Source organism: Mobula birostris, chromosome 20 (genome assembly GCF_030028105.1).
Source record: "Mobula birostris isolate sMobBir1 chromosome 20, sMobBir1.hap1, whole genome shotgun sequence".
Lineage (NCBI taxonomy): Eukaryota > Metazoa > Chordata > Chondrichthyes > Myliobatiformes > Myliobatidae > Mobula > Mobula birostris.
In genome coordinates, this window is record NC_092389.1 from 48,388,342 (window position 1) to 48,396,693 (window position 8,352).

Sequence of the window (8,352 nt, forward strand, 5' to 3'; positions counted from 1 at the left end):
GAACTCAGCAGGTCAGGCAGCATCTATGGAGAGGAATAAACACAAGAGATTCTGCAGATGCTCAGGATAGTTCGTTGTCTGTTCATGAAGAAGAAAGGGAGTTCCTGGGATGATAATTGAATGTGGAAATTGGACCTCGTTACCTGGCTTTGTTTTGACCATTTGGGGAGTAGAGTGTTCTCAGGCCTATTTCTGAAGCTTAATCTCAAAGTAAGATTCAGCTTCCCAACTTTAAATTTACACTGGTCTTTCTTTTGCATGTATGTGCGTGGGGTCGCATGGGTTAAATTAACAGGCGTTTACTGGAGATTCAGGTGTTACTCCACACTGTCACTTTGAGCTTAGTGGTGACTTGTTTTCCGTGGACCCAGCCTGTGTTTAACTTACTGGCTCCCTCTCGACCTTCTCTCTGGGAAATGGAAAGTGGGCCACTGTGAGGTTAGGTTGCCGTCAGGTTGGAGGCTACCCAGACGGAATATAAGGTGTTGTTCCTCCAACCTGAGTGTGGCTTCATCTTTACAGTAGAGGAGGCCATGGATAGACATGTCAGAATGGGAGATGAAGCCACATTCAGGTTGGAGGAACAACACCTTATATTCCGTCTGGGTAGCCTCCAACCTGGTGGCATGAACATTGGCTTCTCTAACTTCTGCTAATGCTCCACCTCTCCCTCGTACCCCATCCGTTATTTATTTATATACACACAGTCTTTCTCTCTCTGTTCCTCTGACTATACCCCTTGTCCATCCTCTGGGGTTTCCCCCCCTCCCCCTTTTCTTTCTCCCTGGGCCTCCTGTCCCATGATCCTCTCATATCCCTTTTGCCAATCACCTGTCCAGCTCTTGGCTCCATCCCTTCCCCTCCTGTCTTCTCCTAACATTTCGGATCTCCCCCTCCCCGTCTCACTTTCAAATCTCTTACTAGCTCTTCCTTCAGTTAGTCCTGACGAAGGGTCTCGGCCCAAAACGTCGACTGTACCTCTTCCTAGAGATGCTGCCTGGCCTGCTGCGTTCACCAGCAACTTTGATGTCTGTTGCTTGAATTTCCAGCATCTGCAGAATTCTTTGTGTTCACATAAATTAATGGTAATTGCTTTTCGGCTTACGAACGGTTTCATAGGAACGCTCTACATTAGTGGGGGAAATACGGGACAAGGGCGGTCCCGTATGGGACAAACTAATTTAGCTCAATATACGGGATGTCCTGGCTAATACGGGACAGTTGGCAACCCTAACGATAGGAGATCATTCAGCCCCTTGAGACTGTGATGTCTCTGTGGCACATATTCGCACACCTTCTTGGACTTTATTTGGAGTAAATGCTCCCCATTCATAGCGATTCGCTGCACTACTGCTCTCCCAGATTTTTGACAAAATTGATGAAACCTCGAACCGGTGGCAGGCATTTTAATTCCAAGGAAGATGTTGTTGAATATTTTCCAGCATTGGGCTGGCTGAGATTGGTCTGGTTTTGATAACAGCACTGCGGGCAGTTAATGGGAAACTTGGAGCGAGCCTCGTTAGTGTAGATTGATGTGGTTTGCTTGACGGGGATTTCAAGCCTTGGATTGTTGCCGTCTCATTATTCATTGAGCGCGGTTAGGCATGTGGCACGTCTGTTGTTTCGATTAGCCCCTTTTCAGAAGCATGGATCATACCATGGCGGAGTAACACTTTGCGCGTCACCATTACAGCTGGGGGCTGTCGGAGTTTGGTGCTCAATCCCAGCCTCTTCTGTACCTCCCCCACCCCCGTGTGGAGTGTGGATCTTCCCCGGGCCAGGTAGGTCGTAAATTGTCCCGTGATCAAGTTGGAGTTAAATTGGGGTGGCTGGGGGAATTGCTGGATGGTGTCATTTGCAGGGACAGGATGTCACGGTCCGGGCTGTGAGGTTCACATTCCAGTTCATGGGCCGGTCCATGGACCCTTATTCCAGGTTTTCTGGTTTTCCCTTGTCCTGTTGTGTGCCTTAATTGAGACACATGATTCTCATTTTGGACTGCTACATAAACAGCTCCTGGGTTCAGCTTCAATTGCTGGACTGTTCCCTTCCCTTCCCTTCACCTTCCTCCTCTTCCTTTGCCTGAAGCCTTTGCCTGCACCCTCACCTGCGTCCTCACCTGTAACGCTGTCAAGTTCTACCGCCGGAGCAAGACCGGAGCCTTGTTATGTCTAGATAAGGAACTGTCTTTCATTGTTTGGAACTGTCTCTTTGTGTCCTCGCCTTCACTAGGTAGGTCCGGCCATTTGCCGCTACCTTGTGTTGAGAACCATCTCTGTGTCCACATCTGCACTAGGTAGGTTCGGCTGTTTGCCGCTACCTTGTGTTGAGAACTGTCTTGTCGTGTTCAGCATTCTGTGCATGAGTCCCAGCCCTACGTCCTGTTCCCAAGGAGGCGTCCCAGCTCTGTGTTCCATGTTTCTGTCTCCCAAGACCAAGGCTCCATGTTCTGCTTTCCTGTCTCCCAAGACCAAGGCTCCATGTTCTGTGTTCCTATTTCCCAAGACCAAGGCTCCATGTTCTGTGTTCCTATTTCCCAAGACCAAGGCTCCATGTTCTGTGTTCCTATTTCCCAAGACCAAGGCTCCGTGTTCTGTGTTCCTATTTCCCAAGACCAAGGCTCCATGTTCTGTGTTCCTATTTCCCAAGACCAAGGCTCTGTGTTCTGCGTTCCTGTCTCCCAAGACCAAGGCTCCGTGTTCTGTGTTCCTGTCTCCCAAGACCAAGTCTTAGCATCGTGTCTTCATCCAGTTCTGGTCCCTCGTCCTGCCGCCACGTCCAGTCCTGTTGCCTTGCCATGTCTTGTCCTCGCCTAGATCCGGAGTCCAAGCCTGAGTCAAGACCCAGGTTCCGGGTCCCTGTCCAGTCTTTGGCTCGGAGTCCTTGTCCAGGTTCCAAGTTCCTTGTTGCTTGTCCAGGTCCCGCTGTCCTAGTCTAGTCCTAGCCCAGGCCCTGTATCCTAGTCTTGCCCAGGGCCTGTGTCTTGTCCAGCATCGATTCTTCTCCACTTCCCTTGCTTTCTTGACACATCTTGTCCTGCTCCTAGTACTTCAGTGTCTGTGCCTTGCATTTGGGTCCACCTTTCAGTGCCCACCTTATGACACAGGAGGGCATTGTATCTCTAAATAACTAATAAATGAATCAGTAAAGTCTAATATAATCAGTGATGGGAAGCCAAGGCTGTCAAGGGTCCTGTTCTCAGCCACTGATGAATCTCAGACTACTTGCTTGAAAACTCGTGGGAACAGAGGGCATTGTTACTTTTGGAAATCTCACTAACAATCGGCTAATACATGGGTGCAATGGAATTGTTCCAGGATTTGAACACACGTTCCTCATCCCTTTTTGCTTTCTTCATAAATCAGGGGAGAGCTAAGGTGAACATTTGGTTTACGGTATTCAAAATGCAGCGCAAAAATCCATGTCTCTAGGAAATCGAAATCTAATGCAATAAATATCAGGCAAGGATAATTCCACTGTAACTCCACTCATACAGTGTGTGGACATTGTACATTGTAAACACTGTTAATCATTCTGACATCATCTGCAAATAATCTACAGTCAGTGACTGCTTTATCAGACACACCTGTATACCTGTACACCTGCTCGTTAATACAAATATCTAATCAGACTCAGTGATCACTTTATCAGACACACCTGTATACCTGTACACCTGCTCATTAATGCAAATATCTAATCAGACTCAGTGATCACTTTATCAGACACACCTGTGCACCTGTACACTTGCTCATTAATGCAAATATCTAATCAGACTCAGTGACCACTTTGTCAGACACACTTGTACACTTGTACATCTGCTCATTAACGCAAATATTTAATCAGACTCAGTGACCACTTTATCAGACATTCCTGTACACCTGCTCATTAACACAAATATCTACTGAGACTCAGTGACCAATTTATCAGACATTCCTGTACACCTGCTCGTTAATGCAAATATCTACTCAGACTCAGTGACCAATTTATCAGGTACACCTGTACAGCTGTACACCTGCTCGTTAATGCAAATATCTAGTCAGACGTAATGATTACTTTATCAGACACACCTTTACACTTGTACACCTGCTCATTAATGCAAATATTTAATCAGACTCAGTGAGCACTTTATCAGACACACCTGTACACCTGTACACCTGTTCATTAATGCAAATATATAACCAGACTCAGTGACCAATTTATCAGACACACCTATAGACCTGTACACTTGCCTGTTAATGCAAATACCTAATCAGACTGAGGCTATGTCCACACTAGACCGGATAAATCCGTAACCAAAGCTTTTTCTCTTCGTTTTGAACCTTCGTCCACACTGAAATGGCGTATTTCTCCCCTGAAAACGGAGATTTTCAGAAACACTCTCCAGAGTGAATGAATCTAAAAACGCCTAATATCCCCGTAGTGTGTACGGTGTAACCAGCTATTTTTAAAACCGCTGTCATGACGTGCCGGAACAAATGGTGGCAGCAGAGCGATATTTCATTGTTTTCTTGAACACAACCTCCAACACCACAACAATATCTGACAATAGATGTGTAACAGCCTCATGTAACATTGTGTGGAAATACAAGATAACACTGATGTAGACATGTTTAATACATTTAATAAGTTGCTTTATTAATGTGCTTGTGCAAACATTCAATAGATGCAATTGTCACTTTTGGCCAGTAACTCGTTTTATTGCACGTTAAATACAGCAAAATAATACACAAAAACATGGCAAAAGGAAAGGCAAACCATATAACCATATAACAATTACAGCAGGGAAACAGGCCATCTCGGCCCTTCTAGTCCGTGCCGAACTCTTACCCTCACCTAGTCCCACCGACCTGCACTCAGCCCATAACCCTCCATTCCTTTCCTGTCCACATATCTATCCAATTTAACTTTAAACGACAACATCGAACCTGCCTCAACCACTTCTACATGAAGCTCATTCCACACAGCTACCACTCTCTGAGTAAAGAAGTTCCCCCTCATGTTACCCCTAAACTTTTGCCCTTTAACTCTCAACTCATGTCCTCTTGTTTGAATCTCCCCCATTCTCAGCGGAAAAAGCCTATCCATGTCAACTCTATCAATCCCCCTCATAATTTTAAATACCTCTGTCAAGTCCCCCCTCAACCTTCTACGCTCCAAAGAATAAAGACCCAACTTGTTCAACCTTTCTCTGTAACTTAGGTAATGAAACCCAGGTAACATTCTAGTAAATCTCCTCTGTACTCTCTCAATTTTGTTGTCATCTTTCCTATAATTCGGTGACCAGAACTGTACACAATATTCCAAATTTGGCCTCACCAATGCCTTATACAATTTTAACATTACATCCCAACTCCTATACTCAATGCTCTGATTAATAAAGGCCAGCATACCAAAAGCTTTCTTCACCACCCTATCCACATGAGATTCCACCTTCAGGGAACTATGGTCCATTATTCCTAGACCCCTCTGTGCTAAAGCATTCTTCAATTCCCTACCATTTACCATCTATGTCCTATTTTGATTAGTCCTACCAAAATATAGCACCTCACATTTATCAACATTAAACTTCATCTGCCATTTTTCAGCCCACTCTTCCAACTGCCCTAAATCTTTCTGCAAGCTTTGAAAACCTACTTCATTATCCACAACTCCACCTATCTTTGTATCATCTGCATACTTACTAATCCAATTTACCACCCCATCATCCAGATCATTAATGTATATGACAAACAACATTGGACCCAGTACAGATCCCTGAGGCACACCGCTGGCACCAGCCTCCAATCTGACACACAGTTATCCACCACTACTCTCTGGTGTCTCCCATCCAGTCACTGCTGAATCCATTTTACTACTTCAATATTAATACCTAATGATTGAACCTTCCTAACTAACCTTCCATGTGGAACCTTGTCAAAGGCCTTACTGAAGTCCATATAGACAACATCCACCGCTTTACCCCGGTCAACTTTCCTGGTAATCTCTTCAAAAAATTCAATAAGATTTGTCAAACATGACCTTCCATGCATAAATCCATGATGATTGTTCCTACTCAGGCCCTGTCTATCCAGGTAATTATATATGCCATCTCTAAGAATACTTTCCATCAATTTACCCACCACTGACGTCAAACTCACAGGCCGATAATTGCTAGGTTTACTCTTAGAATCCTTTTTAAACATGGAACAACATGAGCAATACACCAATCCTCCAGCACCATCCCCGTTTTGAATGACATTTGAAATATTTCTGTCAGAGCCCCTGCTATTTCCACACTAACTTCCCTCAAGGTCCTAGGGAGCATCCTGTCAGGACCCGGAGACTTATCCACTTTTATATTCCTTAAAAGCGCCAGTACTTCCTCTTCTTTAATCATCATAGTTTCCATAACTTCCCTACCTGTTTCCCTTATCTTACACAATTCAATATCCTTCCCCTTAGTGAATACCGAAGAAAAGAAATTGTTCAGAATCTCCCTCATCTCTTTTGACTCCACACATAGCTGTCCACTCTGATTCTCTAAGGGACCAATTTTATCCCTTACTAACATTTTGCTATTAATATAACTGCAGAAACCCTTGGGATCTATTGTCACCTCACTTGCTAAAGCAAACTCATATCTTCTTTTAGCTTTTCTAATTTCTTTCTTAAGATTCTTTTTACATTCCTTATACTCTCTCACGGTGGTGTCTGAACAGAGGATGCTGTCCAAGTTGCATGCCATCTTGGACAATGTCTTCCATCCACTACATAATGTACTGGTTGGGCACAGGAGTACATTCAGCCAGAGACTCATTCCACCGAGATGCAGCACAGAGCGTCACAGGAAGTCATTCCTGCCTGTGGCCATTAAACTTTACAACCCCTCCCTTGGAGGGTCAGACACCCTGAGCCAATAGGCTGGTCCTGGACTTATTTCCTGGCAAAATTTACATATTTACATATTACTATTTAACTATTTATGGTTCTATGACTATTTATTATTTATGGTGCAACTGTATCGAAAACCAATTTCCCCCGGGATCAATAAAGTATGACTATGACTATGACTATTCCTCGAGCACCTCATTTACTCCATGCTTCCTATATTTATTGTAGATATCTCTATTTTTCCGAACCAAGTTTCCAATATCCCTTGAAAACCATGGCGCTCTCAAACTTTTAACCTTTTCTTTCAACCTAACAGGAACATAAAGACTTTGTACCCTTAAAATTTCACCTTTAAATGACCTCCATTTCTCTATTACATCCTTCCCATAAAACAAATTGTCCCAATCTACTCCTTCTAAATCCTTTCATACCTCCTCAAAGTTAGCCTTTCTCCAATCAAAAATCTCAACCCTGGGTCTAGTCCTATCCTTCTCCATAATTATATTGAAACTAATAGCATTGTGATCACTGGACCCGAAGTGCTCCCCAACACAAAACTCTGTCACCTGACCTATCACATTCCCTAACAGGAGATCCAACACTGTCCCTTCTCTAGTTGGTACCTCTATGTATTGCTGCAAAAAACTATCTTGCACACATTTTACTGTAAGGGGTTTCTTCTTTTATGTTACTGCATAGGCTAATTGGTCGTAGTCATAGTCATAGTCATAGTCGTGCTTTATTGATCCCGGGGGAAATTGGTTTTCCTTACAGTTGCTCCATAAATAATAAATAGTAATAGAACCATAAATAGTTAAATAGTAATATGTAAATTATGCCAGTAAATTATGAAATAAGTCCAGGACCAGCCTGTTGGCTCAGGGTGTCTGACCCTCCAAGGGAGGAGTTGTAAAGTTTGATGGCCACAGGCAGGAATGACTTCCTATGACGCTCTGTGCTGCATCTCGGTGGAATGAGTCTCTGGCTGAATGTACTCCTGTGCCCACCCAGTACGTTATGTAGTGGATGGGAGATATTGTCCAAGATGGCATGCAACTTAGACAGCATCCTCTTTTCAGACACCACCGTCAGAGAGTCCAGTTCCATCCCCACAACATCACTGGCCTTACGAATGAGTTTGTTGATTCTGTTGGTGTCTGCTACCCTCAGTCTGCTGCCCCAGCACACAACAGCAAACATGATAGCACTGGCCACCACAGACTTGTAGGACATCTTCAGCATCGTCCGGCAGATGTCAAAGGACCTCAGTCTCCTCAGGAAATAGAGACGTTAAAATGGCTTCTTTGTTATGTTATAATTGAAATGGCTTCTTTGTTATGTTAACTGCTGAGAAAGTCCTCCCGCTAGCAGTTTGTTTGGATTATGTTATTGATAAGAGGGTGTTATGAACCAATTGGGATAGATATTTTTCGTTATGTGTGTCTGTAAGTTATTGTATGCGCTGGTTTTTGGGCAGAAGGT